This window comes from Charadrius vociferus, unplaced genomic scaffold (genome assembly GCF_000708025.1).
Source record: "Charadrius vociferus isolate BGI_N301 unplaced genomic scaffold, ASM70802v2 scaffold213, whole genome shotgun sequence".
Lineage (NCBI taxonomy): Eukaryota > Metazoa > Chordata > Aves > Charadriiformes > Charadriidae > Charadrius > Charadrius vociferus.
The window spans coordinates 1624427-1643365 of NW_009647828.1; positions in this window are offsets into that span (position 1 = coordinate 1624427).

The following is an 18939-nucleotide window of genomic DNA, read 5'->3' on the forward strand; positions in this document are numbered from 1 at the left end:
TAGACACTTAGGAGCTAATTCAGTGATTATCTGCCTTCTGCAATATGCCACTATTTCCATCTCTGTCCAGCCAATTCTGATTTTCTTACATACTTCCCTTTTATTACATGTTCTTTCTGGCTTACTCAGCCCTTTGTATTTGCTGGGCAGAAACCCCATTGACCCAAGGACATAGAGCAGGAATTATTTATAGGAGTTTTTAAAGCCAAGCTCCAGATACAGGAATGGTTTCATTACAGAAGCTCACAGTAAAGCATCTCATGCTGTTTCCATATGCAATGCGGAACACATGAAACTGTATGTAAACTGAGAGGTTCCTCCAATACCGGAGTCCCTCTGTGAAAACTGGGAAGAATAACTGGAGAACATGTACGTCTTAAATCCAAATAAATGTGTGAGTGGGGTGCGTGCTGGGGGTGGAGGGGGTATAAAATTGCCAGGCACTGTGTCTCCTCTGACCCTCCCTGGGCTTCAGTAGAAAGGGAGGAGGCTGAGAAGGAAGACAACTCTCAAAATGGTGCTTGCAGTCTCTTTTTGATCTCCCCCTGAGGCATTATTACCTGAAGCATGGCCCCATGCTAGTATTTCAGCATGGTTTCCAGAGATGAGCTGGCTCACACATGGGTCTCTCTGCTTGATAGACCTTGCAGTTTTAGTTTTGGGGTTAAAAGTACATGAAGTGGTCATGTCAGGTGTCTGCCCTGTAGACGTGGCTGCAGACCGTTAGAGAGAAACCCAGCCATGAACTGCAAACATCCACAACTTGTCTCAGGAGGCCTTTCCTGGGAGTCTGGATTGTTTGGGCAGGCATTTTAAAGCTATTTAAATAGGACTTGATTGACTTACTAAGGAAAAGAAGCAAGGACTGTGGTACAGGGAAGGTTACTTTTATATTCAAACAGCCTTAAGGTGAGATTGGAAGAATTACAGGTCATCTCTCCTTGCACGTGTCCTGGGGAAGTTAGTCTGAATTTATATTTAAAAGCAGAATAATGAAGTTTCAGGGAGATATAGCTCACGATAGGAGAGCATGGACCCAGCAGCTTGCAGAGAAGAAAGGCCTCACAGAGGGATCGTGACTCAATGACCGGGTCAGGAAAATGGTGGATGATGGAGACTTGGTAGATACGGTGCATTTAGATACCCAGAAGGTCTTTAACAAAGTCAGACTGAGGAGCATCCTGAGGGACCTAAGGGGTCACAGGCTGAGTGGGAAACTGTTGTCGAGGCTCTACAGCTGTCCTAGGAGAAAGCAAAGAGGAGGATTAAATGGTCAATTATGGCAGAAGGTCACAGCTCAGTGCTTAGTTCCAGGCGTGCTGGGATGGATAATGTGCTGATACCTGGCATGGAAATAGAGGCAGATAAATCCACTGATAGCACAGAACTAATGTAGATAGTCAAAAGCAAGGAGGAACTTCACAGACACCTAAACAAGCCAAGGGAATTAGCATCACCGTAGCAGATGCAATTTAGCACTGATAAAATGCAAACTAACACAGAAAAGAGTAGAAATCAAGCAAACCCGGGGCTGCACAGGATTCTCAGATAACATGTGCCTGGTTGTGAGTGACACCTCTGTATCAGGACAGACAGTTCAATACAAACCTCTTTTCACTCTATAACTGCAGTCAAGAAAGCAAACAAGACAGTATGTTTTATAAATACTGAGATGCTGACTGATAGCACCTTCACATAAAAATCAATCAGTAATCCTCATAAAAATAAGGGCAAAGTCACTCAGATGGTGGTAAATGGGGTTCAGGACCTAGAGACAACTGAGTCTCTGAGAGAGACTAATAAACATTTGCATTATTTACAACACAAATAAGGGGGTTGTTTTGCAAAAGCATATGAAATAATACAGACTGTTTGATGTCACAGGATGCAGAAGACCACAGGTGTGCTGGGACTTGCTGTCCTGCAGATTCAAAATGAAAACCACTCCTGGGACTAGGTTACCTGGCCAGCTCTCTTTCCAGAAGAGGCTAATGAGCACGGAGGAGAGCCTGCATTGCCTTCCCACAGCACCATCAATATAACACCTCACTGGGCCATGGCATGGCAGGACCTGCTCCCATTGTCAAAAAGAGGTGGGTTTTTTTATCTCGCGTCCACTCCTTTCAGTGCTTGTCATCTAAAAACGCCAGATGGACACTGACGGTGGCAACCCCTCTGGAACCCTGTGTCTCCCTGGTACAGGCTGTTTGCTTCTGAGAGCTGCAAAGCTGTAGAAGTGCTGCTGCTCTGACCAAATGCAATTTTTAGATGCTTCATCATAAGCACTGGCCATTTTCCAGAAAGTCAAAACGTCTGGAAGCAGCAGCCATATGAAAAATTTGACAGCTTCTCTGCATATTTTGAGTCATTCTCAGAGGGGAAAAGATACTTCAGGAGAAGTATCTTGGACTTGTTTCTAAATTGGAGAGACATGGATTTGATGATCGGTGGATAAGGAATTGGCTGGATGGCCACACTTAAAGAGTTGTGGTCAACGGCTTGATGTCCACATGATAACCAGTGATGACTGGTATTCCTCAGGGGTTGGTACTGGGACCGGTGCTGTTTAACATCTTTATCAGCAACATGGACAATGGGATTGAGTGAACCCTCAGCAATTTTGCCAAGAACACCAAGCTGCGTGGTGCAGCCAACTCACTGGAGGGAAGGGATGCCATCCAGAGGTACCTTGACAGGCTTGAGAGGTGTGCACATGACAACCTCATGAAATTCAGCAACGTCAAGTGCAAGGTCCTGCATGTGGGTTGGGGCAATCCCAAGCACAAATACAGGCTGGGCAGAGAACGGGTTGAGAGCAGTCCTGAGGAGAAGGTCTTGGGGGTGTTGGTTGATGAGAAGCTCAACATGAGCTGGCAATGTGCGCTCACAGCCCAGAAAGCCAACCACACCCTGGGCTGCATCAAAAGATCTGTGGCCAGCAGGTTGAGGGAGGTGATTCTGCGCTTCTACTCTTATGAGAACCCACCTAGAGTACTGCATCCAGCTCTGGAGACCCCAGCATAAGAAGGACATGAACCTGTTGGAGTGACTCCAGAGGAGGACCACAAAGATGAACAGAGGACTGGAGCACCTCTCCTATGAAGACAGGCTGAGATAGTTGGGGTTGTTCAGCCTGGAGAAGGCTCCAGGGAGACCTTATAGCAGCCTTCCAGTGCCTCAAGGGGGGCTGCTGGAAAGATGGAGAGGGACTCTTTATCAGGGAGTGTAGCGATAGGACAAGGGTTAATGGTTTTAAACTGAAAGAGGGTAGATTTATATTAGATATTAGGAAGAAATTCTTTACTGTGAGGGTGGTGAGGCACTGGAACAGGTTGCCGAGACAAGTTGTGGATGTGCCATCCCTGGAAGTGTTAAAGACCAGGTTGGATGGGGCTTTGAGCAACCTAGTTTCATGGCAGATGTCCCTGGCCATGGCAAGGGGGGTTGGAATTAGATGATCTTTAAGGTCCTTTCCATCTCTCACCATTCTATGATTCTATGATACACTTTGATGGCTCTTTTTTTCTGATGTAGGCACTTACTGGTGGATCTGTCCTTCATTTTTTCCATTCATGTATGATTACTTAACTTTCTTCACTGATGAGTTTGGTCAGGGAGTTGGACTTGATGATCCTTATGGGTCCCTTTCAACTTGACATATTCTATGATTCTATGTGGGTGCAATCAAAATGTTGAAATCTCTCTCATGTACTCGGCAGTGAACTCAACCCACTGAGGTGTATCTGGCTTAATGTCTTGGGCTTTTGTGAAGTCCATGTCACGTTAGGTCTTCAGCAGGTACTTGAGTGCTGTGTCTGTCCAATACATACAAGACAGCTTTCCAGATCCTGTCACTGCTGTGTCCTCTGGCCTCATCCCACCTCTGTGCCAGGGCAAGACCAAAGGTGCTCTGTCACCTTCTCTTTTGAGCTGGAGAAAAATATAGTGGGGAGATGATGGGGAGGAAGGACTGAGGAGTGCATCACCAAGGGCGATGTCCATGTTATGAAGGGCCCTGATTAGGCAGGAGGGTTCATTGGCCCCACTAACCCCAGTGTAATCACCCCTGTTAGGGGGTCGCACACCCCTCTTGGGATTTGGTAGACCGGTTTTCTCCATGCTTGCTCACCCTCCTTGCCTGTGGGTTGCTTGTGCTATGGTGCAAGGAGACTGTAAATCTTGCAAAGTTCAGTGAATTCCAGGTCATTGGTGTGGGTGTGGTGGAGGGATGGTGGCCTGGAACAGATATCCTTGCTATAGTGGAGGTGAGGGTTAAATTGCATGCTGGGGAAGTGGGGCTGGAAGTGTGGAGATTTTCCAAATCCCTGCATGAACAAAGGGTGTTCTGACCATGATGAAGATTTTTAAAGTGGGTAGAGAGAGTAGGAGAGATGGTGATGTGGTTCATAACACTCCTGGTTAGAAAGAGATCTAAGCCAGCCACAACTGAGAGAGCATGAGGTGAAATCAGAGCAGAATCAGTGGACTTTGATATACGGATGTTTACAGGCAACCCTCCTGGCATGTATTTCCTTTGGAGCTGATTTTACCACCCTAGATCAGGGTGCTTTGAGTTAAGTGCTGCACTTTGGGCCTTTATTGAACTACAACTATTTTAGATTAGAGCAACAGCCTTACAGCAATTGTAACAATGGTACGGAGCTAAGAATAAAATTAAGAAGGAGGATAAAGAGAAGGAGAAGGCTACGAGAAATGAAGTTTTGCACCTCAGCAGCAAGAGGCAATCAGTGTCACACTAATCGCAGGTGAACAGGGGCAAAGAAGATGGAGGTGTGATATCCACATGAGCCAACCTCTGCCTTCATACAGAGATACCTGCTCAGCAGGTATCTCTGCTTGCTTTGCTTGAAAGCAACACTTTCCAAAGAGAAAAGACTGTGGAGAAGTTATGGAGAACAAAAAAGGGAGAGAAAAATAAGTTTTTCTGAATAATCGTGTACATACATACAGAATATGAAAGTGCTTTTATCATAAACTTCAATTGCAATAAATAGGCCATTTTAGGTATTCACTGGGGAGATCTGATGAAGATGTATTAGCATAAAAGTGACTCTATCTCTAGATGCTTCTGAGTACACCCCATTTATTTTCCACTTTTAATGACAAATTTCACTTTCAGTCATCAACAATTTTTTCTAGCTGATGATATTTACATGAGTTTTGTTTTGGAGTGAGTTGAGAGAAATGCAAGCGGGTGGCATTTTTGGTTAATTTTCTCCATTATATGGGCAAATGCTGTTTGTGCCCCCAAAATGGTGGCAGGTCCTGGCTCCCAGATCCTGCTGAGCTCAGAAACATGGGCTCTGGGAGATGTTGGCTGTCACCCATATGGGGTGTCCTGGAGAAACTGGTCACAACCAGCCCCTGCTGTGCACTGCTGATTCCTCTTCTCTCTCCTGTTATCCCCCTTGGTGAGACTTAAACAGTAAACACTGGGGTGTCAGGGTGAGAAGGTCTTTGTCTTGGATGTACATTGCTTGACCTCAGTGTCCTTTTTGTCACTGGTCCTTCTGATGACAGGACAGATGTAATGAAGAGCTATAACCAGTCGGAACAAAGTCGGGTGATGAAAACTTAGGTCATTAATGATTTACGAGCAACCTCGGGGTTCGGGGTGTGCCGACCTTAAAAGTACATCTGAAATGAAACAACAGGGACTGTGTTTTCCCCTTGATATAAGCAAATCAAAACCAGCAGGGCAGAAGAGCATTTTTACTTTTTTATTATGTTTTTAATATTCTGGACAGTGGCCAATGTTTTTCAGTGAAGTGTCTTTAAAAAATGTGCCCAGCCAACTCTGAGGCTGTTTGAGGGGTGTACGTATGGCTGCTCTGCAGCCTGATAAAAGCTCTTTCTTCTAAGGCTATTCAGAGCCTCTAATCATGCCCTCTTGTTGCTTCTCTCCAGAACAAAATGACCACTGTAAAGCTCTGCGGTCTACATGTCATGGAAAAAAGGATGGCATTTCTCACTGGAGCCTCGGAGGAATTTAGCCCAACACAAATGGTAGCCTACAAAAAAAGCATCTCCTAAAGAGGAGAGCTGGAAGCCTTACACATATGTGATCTCTTTCCCACAGAATCGTAAGCCTGAGGAATAAACAAGGTTGGAGGTCTCTATTTCAGCCCCTTGCTCAACATTGGGACAACCTCAAGGTTGCTCAGGTTCTTGTTCAGTCTAGTTTCAAGTATCTCCAAGGATGGAGGCTGCACAGCCTTTCTAAACCCCTGGTCCAGAGCTGCGCTGTACTAAGAGAAAATATTGTTTTCTTTGTATCTAATAGGAATTTCCCTTGCTGAATGTTGAGCTCATTGCATCCGAGGGGAGCCTGGCTCTGTCTTCTCTGCAACCCCGTTAGAGCAGGGCAACCAGATGCCCACCTAAAACCTTCTTTTCTCTAGGCTGGATGAACCCAGCTCCATCAGCCTCATCTTACATGTATGCTCCGAACCTCTGATGCCTGTCATGTCCTCCTCTGCACTCGCTTGTCCAGGTCTCTTTGCATGGCAGCCTGGCCTTCCAGCAAATTGACAACCCTCCCCGAACTGGTGGATCCCAGGGGCATTGCCTAGAGATCTGCTGATGCATCAGGATCAATGCCCAGATGTCTCCCCTGGGTGGGGAAGCAGAATATTTGCTTAACTTTTCTTTTCCTTGATTAATTATTTATGGACTATACAAATGCAAAGGTGGGTTTTTTTTTCTTTTTCCTTTCCCCCCAACTTTTCTTTTCAACTGGTGATGGTATTCTGGCTGCTCTGTTTGATCTAAGACTCTCAAAGCAAGAGGTTCATCCAGCTCCTCTTTCAGCCTCTCTCAGTGAGCTGCAGAGCAGGAAGCCTTTTTCTCCTTTGTTCTGCACTCAGCTGAGAGATTCCAATTTCATTTGAAGATATTTCCAAACCCCTTTTCAGTTATTTTGGTACCTGATCGCTCCATTAGATATTACCTCCTGAAAATACCTAGGGGTTGGAATATTTTTAAGCTACATTAAGTATTTGTAACCTAGTGCAATTATGGATTTTGGTTTTTCATATTTACCTAAGTTATTAACGCGAATAAGCTAATTCACGCAAAACCTGAGTTGTATTTGTTCACTGCCCATGTCTTTTTTTGGTTGTTTGTTTTTTTTTTTTTTTTTTTCCATGCTTCTAACAGTATTTTTAGGAATACATTGGCACAAGCACTATTTTCTTGTTTAAAATAAATACATGACCCTTTTACTTTGCAGTTGCCTGTGGCATTGACTTTTGCTGTTGGGCTGTCCATTGCTCCCACGGAAAAAAGTATTTGATCTACTGAAGTTGGCATGTGACGCATGCTGTACACAGTATCCATAAGCTAATGGCCTTTGCAAATTCCTCTCCAGTGATATCATCCATCACTCTTCCTCTTCTCTTTCCCATCTAGTCAATATTGCCTTCTTTTATGAAGGTTTTACAGTGTTTACAGTCTTGTGTGCAATATTCAGCCTTCTATCCTGAAACACCTCCTAGCTCTCTCTAAGCTGTCATGGGATAAGGTAAAAGGTCTTCTGGTTTAATAACTGGCGGAATAAACAGAGAAGAAGCAAAAAAAGTATGATTACACAGTCATTTCTTACAGTGGAGGGAGGCTATTAGAATTTCCTTAAGGTAGTGCTGGGTCCCATAATAGTCACTATATTCCCAAAAGATCTGGGAAAAGGTGTAAATAGGTTGGTGACAGTTTGCTGACAAACCTTCATGATTCAGGGTAGTCAAAGCTAATGCTAAATATGAATATTTGTGGAAGAGGTGTCATGATATTGGATTAGCAGGTGGTGAATTGAATACTGATGAATGCAAAATAATGTAGATGAGGAAAAATATATGCATAGGTGGCCATGCACTCAAAAATAGTCATTAGCATTCAGGAAAGAGATGCTGAATCTTTGTGAAGAGCTGAAATGGGAACCTCAGCTCTGTGCTCAGCAGTGGTAAAAAAGGCCAATAAAACATTAGGAATTACTAGGAAAAGAATTGCCAATAAAGAAAAATATCATTATGCCATGTGCTCGATGATGTTATGAACTTAATGATATCCCTGGTGGAACTGCAACTGAAATAATCAGGTTAATTTTGGCCGCACACTTTCAAAAAGGATGTAATGGACCCAGAAAAGGTCAAGGGAAGGATAGCATTAAGATGTCTGGAAAAACTTCATCTTTAGATACGCTAAATAGGCTAAGACTCCTTCATCGGAAAAGACACAGTCTGGATGGACGTGATGGTGACATGTGAATTAATTACACCCATCCACAGACAGCAGATAGGGAACAGTTGTTCATCTCATGACAGAGTTGAAAATGGGGAAGCACTGGGCAGCCCATCTACAATGGGCAGAAGTTATTGCCACGGGGTAAGCTGGACACTGAACATAGAGGTGGGATAAAAAAGGGATTAGAAAAATTCACCGACCTGAGGCCTGTTGGTGACGAATTCTTTACATGCTCCGAGTGTCAAAATTCAATTCCTTGGCTTAAAGAGAGGATAGACAGAGAGAGAGACCTCTCAGGCTGTCAGTCAGTTTCCTTTCTCTGCTAATAAATCCCTCCAAAATAAATATCTAAATGAAAAGAGTAAAAAAATAACTTGTCTGGCCAATTTCCACCAGCTAAAAATAGCTGCAGGGGCCCTTGATAGAAAAATGTAATGCAAAGAAAATGGATGCTAAAAATAAAGTAAGAAATAAACAAATTAGGGAGAGGAGAGGAGAGGAGAGGAGAGGAGAGGAGAGGAGAGGAGATCTTTCCATCCAGATTCCTTTGAGTCAGTGGCAGATGCCTCAGCACAGTATATTTTCTCCTTTCAGTAAAACAGGTGCAGTGTTTGGGCAATATTTTGAGCTCAGCAGGACCTGCCAAACCAGGCAGAAAAAAGTCTATTTTTAAGGCCAGACAGCATATTTTGATAATTTATCCTGACTTCCTGTATAAGCAGGGCAGGAGAGCAAATTTTTACATCAAGCCCATTACTTCTTCCTGAGCCAGAGCATGCATAATAAAATAATTCTCTCTTTTCTTCTCTCCTAAGTTTTGCATTTCAAGAACCTCTCGTATTTTTGAGAAAACATGTTCCAGTTGTTAATTACTGCCCGTGATCACTTTGTTTTTAATTTTAATTTGCCTAACCTCAGCTGCCTGCCGGTGGATTTACTAGACCTTTGCCTGTTGAAGGAAAGCGTCTGCTTACCCAGATCCCAAGAGGTGACTGCTGTAGATGTGGTCTGCTGCGAGAGGAGCTCGGTTGAAGTATGTACGACTCTTGGGAATAGCACTGTGACAGAGGTGGACAATGGTTTAGAGGCTAATAGGAGAAAGTGGAGACTGGAAAGAAAAGCTAAACCACGGCTACTAGTAAATTAATCAGTGGGGGAATGTTTATTCCTTTTTAGAGGCAGTTTGCTAGCACAGTCGTTCATCCTTTCTCAGTTTTAAAAGCTGGAGGCAAGGGTAATACCCATTGTGCAATCAGCAATAGGTGGCCAATTCACAAAACTTGAAAAAAACTTTTTCTAATTCCTCAGGGGTAGGGTAGGGAGAAGAACATATGGAGCAGTATAGAATATGGAATGATATGACTCACAGGAACCTCAGAAGGCTTAAATTGCCCCACCACCTGCAGCAGGATCTGTCCTATCTAAAATGCTGCGCAAGACAAATATTTGCCTGGACTGCAATGATGGAGAATCCACATCCTTTCTGGGCAACTGATTTAAGTAACGGAATATTAGAAAACTCATTATTGATTTCTGCGTCACCCACATGGTGATTCAGTAGCTGCACTCAACATGCTGACTTTTGGGTAGTCGCTTCTGGCTCAGGAGGACATGGAATGCAGCCTGGGTACGATGTTAGCCGCAGACAGAAGAGGTTTTTTTTCCAAAAAAGCACAAAAAATTATTTTAAGGATAAAATCTATACATATTTATGTGTATATCTCTGTATATCTATGTAGACATATCTATTTATATACATATATGTATATATACCTATATAAAAACATATTTATACACTGTCAAAACTCCCATGTCCTAAAGCTTTGAGAAGTAACATCTAAACTTGCAAGCCTAAAACAGGTTAGAAATGAAAGTGCCGCAGCAATCAAAGGTAAATTGGATTTGTACTGTGAATCATCTGTGGAAGACTGTAGTAATAAACGTACATAAAACAATGGCAATTTACTCACAGATTAGCATTAATGCTGTCAAGGTAGCAAACCTTTTAAATCCATAAAACTACCTTGCTGTGATAAAAACAGGGTTACACAAGGGTAAGCAATAATTTGTTGAGAAATTCCAATCTGTGTTAAGGCAACTTGTAAACGACAAAGAGCTTTTGGGATAGCTCAGTGTAGCTATAGTTTTGCCTTACATGTTCAAATCAGTGTATGCTGGGCTTTGGGCTTTTTTGGGTCTTTTTGTGTGTGTGTGTGTGTGTGTTCCTGACAGGTTTCTGTATTTGAATTAGCTTCTGTGAAACTCTGGAAATGGAAACTCTCCATTTCGCAAGGAGAAAGGCTTTTACAATAGTATTCTTCTTCTGACTGTGACACTTGAAGCTTCCTGGCCATGGATTGGGCTTGGCTTTGGGATCTTCTCTTTCCAAAAACACACTCCTGCCACAACAGAACTCAAATTTCTGACTCGTGTGTTATTCTATCAGGCCTTATAGCAACCACAGGTCTGCTGGGAGACAGCAGCATGGTTTGAACAGTCAATGCTGTGTCTCAAGCAGTGCTGCTGCTACTTAATTATGGTCAGATTTCAATGAAATTTCAGAATCAACTGTAGCCCTTAGGGAATTTTGTTTTCCATCCAGAAGGTAGCAGCTGTGGAGGGAGGAATAGTAAAATATTCATCATGGGAGCTGGATTGGGCCTTGATTTTTTTTTTTATTTTTTGTGAAATACCAAAATTATTTCTTTAATGTCTAAATGAGATTTTTAGCATTGGACATTTATCATATATATATTTAGCATTTAGCAGCCAGACCTACCATGAGCAGATTCTCTGTCTTCAGTTTTTTTGAAGGTAAAGGGGAGAAGTGCAGAAAGCCCAGCAATTTCCAAACTGTGTGAAATGTTCTGCTTGAGGCTGTGTTGTGAAAATGAAATTGGAGAGCTGTGCATAATAAATGGTAGATAATATTTCCAGAAAATGCATAAAAATTATTTTTGATGCCTACATCCTACCCTCCAAACCCCAAGACACCTATTATCCACCAGCATTGCACACAGGAAATCTTTAAAGTTCGCTAAGTTTGGTTTATTGAACTGAACAGAGCTAATTTTGCTCTAAACCCTTTTTTTTTGGCTTCAGGAGACTTCAAGATAGGTTACTATCTCTGACTTGTCCTTCCCACCCTCTTGGCAGGACTCTGTCTCCCAGGATACCGTAGGGACTGGGTGGTGTGGTCCATCCTGCAAGTCAAGCATCCATCTGACTTTTGGTTATATGTTCAACCACAGTAAATATCCCGTGTCCTCTTTCCCCTGAGGAAATTTTGCACAACAGGTTTTCTGTCCTATTTCCTGGCCATGTACATGTCTTGGATAGCCTAGGATGGCTCAAATGGCACTAAACATCTATATTCAGGCAACGACTTTTTTTTTTTTTTTTTTTTTTTTTCTTTCTTTCTAGATGTCCATAATGGAGTTTAAACATCTGCTTTATACACAGACATCTTACTGGAATGGAGATGTCTTAATCTGTGAGCTGAATCCCACTGAAGGTACCTAGGAAAAGCAAACCTACTTGTCAGTGGTCTTAATGTCACTGTGCATGATGTGTGTCTCCGTGGAGGGACATTTAGAGGTCTGAAAGTGGAAAAGAAATTGGAACCTTTGCACAAGATGGCTGAAGTTTCTCAGGAAATCTCTGGGCAAGTCTCAACCCTACCTACTAGCCTGTCTTCTCTGGAATGGTCTTAAAAGTTGGTCTATTGAGGAGATGGTTTTCAATTTCTGAGTGGTGTTCAGTAGCAGAAATTTCCCTGCAGGAACTGGCACACAGTTGACAAAATGGTATGACCTGGTTGATTTAATGTGTGTTGGAGACTAACTTTGAGCTTTATGTTTTCTCATTTTAGCCTATGGGCAGAGAAATTAATTATGTGGGGTGGATGGGCTACCCAGCATGCAGATGAAGGGGATCCAAACCAGTTCAGAGCCTTGGTCCTTCTAGCTGAGTTCCTACTCTCTGACTATGGAAACTTCAGGAGGGATAGAGGGAAAGAAAAAAGCCTACAGTGAAATATCCCTTGAAATCTTCTCCCATCTGACAACAATTGCTGCCTCAGGGACTTCTCAGCTCAGAGATTATATAAATATTTCCAGCAACACTTAAAGGACTTTTCTGTCATGAAGGCACCTAATTGCTGTTCTAACCCCTATAGACTTTTGGCAGATGCAATATCTTGTGGTGATGAGTTCCACCATTTAAACATGCACCATGTGAAGAATTACCTTGCTTTGTTCATTTTTGTAATGGGTTTGATGCCATTTAGCTCTTGTGTTATGAGAAAAACAGAGAACAATCATCCACTATTCGTCTTCTGCCTGACAGTCCTGATTTTATAGACCTCCATTGTGTTCTCCCTCAGTCATCTCTGTTTTCCAGGAAAGTGCCCTTTGATTTAATTGTTCTTTGGATGGAAACTATCCCATATCTTTGGTCATCTTTGTCAGCCTTTTCTTAACCCTTTCTAAGTCCATTCTATCATTTTTGAGCTGGGCTAAGCAGAAAAGCAGACAGCAGTCAAATTACAGATACATAATAGATATATTCAGAGGTGCAACAGTATTTTCAAGGTTATTCTCCACCTATTCCATTCTCCATCTCTTTTCAAAAATTCCCTAACATGCAGTTTTCACCTATGACTGCTATCAACTATTGATCCAATGTTTTCATATTATGTCCACTTTTGATTTTCCCTTTTGCCTTTCCCTTTCCTATCTCAGATATATATCATATATATATATGTATACGTATGTCTCATATATCCCAACAGGTGATCCTCCGTACAGCCTCAGCAGCGTTTTTGTTAAGCTCTTGCAAGTGCTGTGCTGTCCCTGAGAGATTTTCCTGGTGAGGTTCCCACCTTGTGGTGTGCCAGGCTCAGAGTGTTCTCTAGCCTCAGCAAGGGTGCTAAATGAAGAAGCCATCCCCAAAAGTATACTGACGGTCTTGCCTCCAAGGCAGTGTCCAGGCTCTGCCCAGGTTTAGCTCCAGTGCGCTGGGACCCATATACAGCAGCTCAGCAAATGCTGAGTCTCAAATACTAACAAGTCCATCATAGAGTGGAAAGCAACCAAAATATCAAGTGATGGCTTCCATCAAATCTGAATAAAATGAAAAAAAAGAAAAAAAAAATAGGAATGAGCTTAGTGGGATGGTTATCGCCAGGCTTTTAGGGGTGCACCTTATCTCACTGGCAATCAAAGAGCACGTGCTCCTCATAACTGACTGCACCTTGGATCATGGCCAGCAGTAGGAGGGTGCGCTGCCAATCACCTGCCCCCCTGGTTGCCCACCAGAGCAGAAGAAAGCCTCTTCTGCAGTTGGAGGTTGTGTACAAGGGCCATGCCTTGAGGAACAGACACCAAGGGTTCAGGTGAGACAAGGGAACCAAACTCATCCCAGGATCAAGATGCCCCAGCACTCTTCCCTTTCTGTGTGGATCCACTCTGCCTGGGCAATGGCCAGCCAGCTCATGGAAAGAGAGAGGTGTCATAGCATGGATTTTGGCGGGCAGGAGGATCAGATTTGGGGATGCATGGGGCAAAGGACAGAGGGAGGCACTGGGAGTTGTGCAGGTCACATATGATCCCCTCGAGGCTGCATTAATAGATGTATGGTCTTTAAGGACTGCTGTGAGCTGAGGCAGATGAGCACCAGCCTGGGCTTTGACAGACACCAGGACTGCGTAGCCCTGGCCCCTGACCCTGTCTGCGTAGCTCAGGGCACACAATGTTCTTAATGGATTAAACTTGGGACAAGGAAGGATGCCAAAACCAACATGCCCAGCCTTGTGGCTCTGAAGGCTCATTCAGTCTGTGTGGCCATGGCATGGGTCTTTCTTATCATACCCTTGGGGAGGTCAACAGCAAATCTCCTAATGCTTTCTTCCTGGCATCTGAGCAGGGAAGCATCTGGCTTGACAGTCACACAGAAGGGAAAACGTTCCTTTAAAAAGTATGAGCAGCATCAGTCAAGGAGCATCCTTTTCTGCGGGCTCGCCAGGGGACACACCACCCATCCCCTTCCCCAGCATCAGTCTGACTCAACCACACACAAGCATTAGCAAGACGCATGGTAGAACCATGACAATCTTTTCCTGGAACTGTTGAGTTGCACTTGGTGGCTGCTCACTTTGCCTTTGCTGGGAGCCATCCCTGAAGGACAGACAGCCTTGGGCTGTGTTTGGCCATTTGTTTTGCAAAGAAATATTTCTGGAATACTTGTTGGATGTTTTCAGAGCTCTGTTTCTCCCCTCATGACATTTCAGACGCTGCTATATGGTATTACTCTAGTGTCCCAAAGGTGAGGCAAGTTTTTTGTCTCCTTTTGCCGTTCTCACCTTTGGGCTTTCCAGCTTAGAGTCCTTCCCATTACACCCAATCCTGAGACACCATTGCCCAGTATCTAGAGGAGCCATCAGGCTGTATTTTGTGAAACCTGGAGTGAGACGGGAGCATAAGAAACGCTATTTCCATTTCACCGCAGGTAGTAGTTTTGTGAGTGATGCTGGAATTTTAACTTTAGAAGAAAAATGAAGCTTTTCCAGAGTAATCTTCAATGAGCAGGGGAGTTGGACTAGATAATCTCTAGAGGTCCCTTCCAACTCTGAAAATTCTGTGATTCTGAGCTGAAATATCAGTTTTCATTAAAAAATCCTACTCTGATGGAAATTCTTTTACCAGAGCTAGTTCCTGACTACCAACTACACAACAGCCTTCCCTCCTCCTGCCCTGCTCTGCTCCCACGGGTCATGGCTGCATCCAGATTCCTCTTGCTCCAGGGAGCATCTTGGACAAGACATGTCTGGTATGACCCTTTCATCCCTGCATGGCACAAAGCTGAGAGTCCTCTTCTGACTTTTTTTAAATCAGAAATTCTTGCATGTGTGAGTAGTTACCCTTGTGAAACTACAAAAAAAGTCTTTGAGAGAAAAAAAAGCTGGATAATTTGCAGGTTTTTCTTCTTCCCTCCCTCATCCCCTGCAACCCCTGTTGTAAAAATCAGACACAGCAACAATTCACAGCAACATTTTAGACAGGTTTGTGCATGTATTTGGTACAAACAAACAAAAATATGTGCATTTTGTTTCATAGAGCTTACATCAATCTGACAGAACTTGAATCACAAAACAGAAATACTCTGGCTAATAAATACATCTGGGGATGAAAAATAAAAATCTATACATAAAAAATTCCAATGTCTGCTAAAGAAAATGTACACTTATATACACACTGTAAACAATAGTAATGCAACCCAACTGCAGTCCAGCTCAGGCTGACAGGGACCTTCCTTCCCCCTTAAATTGGACTCGTGAGAGTCTACTGACGTAAAAACTGCTGTTCACCATCCTGCACACTCAGTTCGTCCAAGCAGTAAGGTCTGATGATGCAATAGTGACACAAAGCCAGAGCAATGAGGTGAGAGCTGCTGCGTAACCAAGATAGGGGTACTTTGGGAAGTGGCCTGCTTGGCAAATTTGGAGAAATGGGGCCATACCCTTAGCTGGTCACATCCTTGTGGGTCCAGAGAAGTTGGTGGGATCAGACCAAAATTACCTCCTGAAGGTCTGAGCCCATTTTTCCAAAGTTGGGAGAGCTTGAAGATTAAGGGAATCAGAGGGAGATGCACAATTTTAGATACTCATGTCATATTTCATACAGCATTGTCCTTCCTCCCCTGCCAGCAAAGGCAGCCCTGTCTGCTCTAAATGAAGCTCCACATGAACAGCCTTAGAGTCTGGTCCTGGCATTGCCTCCTCTGATGCAAGGTGCTAAATGAAAGGGGGGCCCTGGCTTAGGTAAGAAACAAGCATTTTGCCTGAATGCAGCATAGAAGAGCTCAAGACATTCCTACAGCACCTTCTAGGGTATCTCTCAGGGACTAATCAAATGCAGTAAGTAAATGAGCCAGAGTTTGGGCATTTCTCTGTGTGCATGCATATGTGTGCTTAAACAGATTTTATCATAATTTTTCTCCCCCATAGGTCTGTAAAGAATTGGGATGGAGAGGCAGTAAACCTCCAGACTAATCTTTTTGTTTCCTTTCTGCATGCTTTCCAGGGGCAGGAGGCTGCAAATGTAAATATTTCAAAACTGGAAAAAAAGAAAGAAGTATATTTAAAAGATCAGGTAGACACGTAACCGATACGTTCAAGTCTACGTTCAACTCATTTGTGGGAATGAACTACTTGCCAGCAATTGCTAAACGCCCCTGCAAAGTCTCCATTTATAGGATAATGTTTGCCATTTTGGAGATGACATTTGTATGTATAAATGTAGCAAAATGTGTATGTGTATCTGTATGGTCATGTATGCACATGTTACTATGTGCTGTGAGTGTCTGGCTGTGGAGAGACACCAGAAAAATATGCTCCTGAGCATCAGAGAACATTTAATGGCAAATGTCCATCTTACCCCTTGATTAGACTTTCGCTTCTGATGACGTCTGCATCAGCTCGTCCTAAACTGTACCCCCAAATTGCTTATATTATGTACTTGCATGCGTTAGACCTGCAAGGTTGTGTCACCAGGGGCCAAAAATGCAGGTCTGTGTGCACTTACTCCCTCCAACAGTGGCATGTGTGCACGTGCATCCCAAGAGGTGGGTGGAAGGTGGGGGGACTAATGCTTTCACCTTGACCTTCCAGGCATTTCTGCTCTTCGGTGACTGCCCTCTCCTTGATGCCTTCTCTGCTATGTTGCCAGTGCCAGCAGTGTGCTCTTCTGTCAGGATCCCCAAAATGCCCAGGAAACCAGTGGCAGCTACAGTCCTTACACTACTAAATGACTTCTTGTGTCACCCCATCATCACTGTAGAGTCTGACTTCCCTTTAAGGCCAAAGAAATGGGGAAAACCCCGATGCATTTCCCCACAGAGTTTCCCATTGGGTACTGGGCCCTTGCTTTGGTAGGGCTGAACGTCTCAAGATGGCAACCTCTGGATGATTTTGCAGATACTGGTGAACAGGCAGGCAGTACCGAGTCTGGGTTCAGTGTAAGTACAATGCTGCCCATGAGCTTTGGTGGGATTTGATGCTGGGAGGAAAATAATTGGACAAAATCTGCAGGTCTTTGTGCAGTAATTCGTCCAGTCAGGAGTCTTGCATTGAGTAAAGGGCAGAAGGGCGTTAAGGGTGTTGAGACAGGGCCAACTCCAGATATCATGTCTCAGTATGCACTGTACAAAAAAGTAAAAGATAAAAGAAGTCCAAGATTTCTCTGTTTCAATTTCCTTTAAAGCAAATGAACAGGAGAAAGAAAGGTGTCATTCTCTTTGCTATGCCTAGGAGCCTTTGATAGCCACCCTTAAAGAGGATTAGCTAGATGTGCTGGAGGCATATTCATGAAAGACTCCTAATGGGTTTGGGGGACAGTGCTGATGTGAATGAGTTCCCATTCCATGTTCAGTGTCACGGCTCCACTCCTCATTTTCATGTTCCTATTCTTTACTCACCTGGTTTGAGACATTGCATGTCATATCCAGACTTTGCCTCCATCACCTACACGTCTCCTGCCTCCGCCCACAGCTTAATCTAATATGTCTTCGTGGCTCATCACCTGCCTGAAATTTGATAAAACCAGTGCCTGCAATACATGGCCAAGCAGAGTTTGGATGACCATTTTTTTGAGTTACAAAGCACAGTTTGCCTGGCCAAGGTGGGCCTGTCGTGGATCCAACCTCCCTGTGTTCCTCAAAGGAGTCCACGGTGCACTCCTGAGGGGAGCTCACACTCTGGGGCTGTGAGAAGGGCAAAAAAAGACCTTATCGACATTGCTTTTGACCATGCTAGTGGACATAACCAAGGCAATTGTTGATACCCCCCCACAGGCTTTGATGTTTCAGGTACGTGGGAAGCCACCTGGAAGAGGAATCATGGGCGTGGCCCTGGCTGGGGTGAAGATCCATTTACATGAGGGACCTCCAACTGCACGTCAGCTCCATTTTAGCTTTGACTCTATGGGTAGTAGAACCTGGCCCCAAACTCAGCCATCCCACCTCTCCTAAGACACAGCACAGGTTGACTATGGACCTGAGTGAAGCCCCTATGATACATCTTTATTCCATGTTGTTTGAGCGGGACAAGGGAGGGACAGAAAAGGCTGGGGATGACCGACACCAAAAGGACCTACTTTCTCTCTGTATCACAGAGGGGTGTGCACTAGAGCAAGGTGGGTTGCACGTGTTTCACTGGAAAGTGACATGAGAAATGCATCACAGGTTGGAATTAGAGAAGGGAGACCTGCACACCCATTGGTATCAGTGTATACATCTGGACTGCTCCTCTGGCCTAAAACCAGGTTACATGCAAGGTCATTACAGACGTGATGGCTGAGAGCCAGGATCCTCCCACCCTGCTTGGGAATACCACAGTCTGCTCACCCTCCAAAGCAAAGGCCTCAGCTGGAGGTCTTGTCCAGCCCTGTGGACCTACAAGCTCCCAACCCATTATCTAAAGGATCAGCTGCCACCTACTGCTCAGCAGCATCTTTTCTGGGTGCTGCCTCTGGATGGAAATATGATCTCATGTACTAAGGCAGGGTTGGCATCTTTTGGGGTTTGACCTTTCCATTAGATTTTGTGGTGATTTTTTTAAGGCAAAGGAGGCATCCTGGTTTCTGTTAATTGCACAGCTTCTTCCAAAGTCAAAGATAACCATCC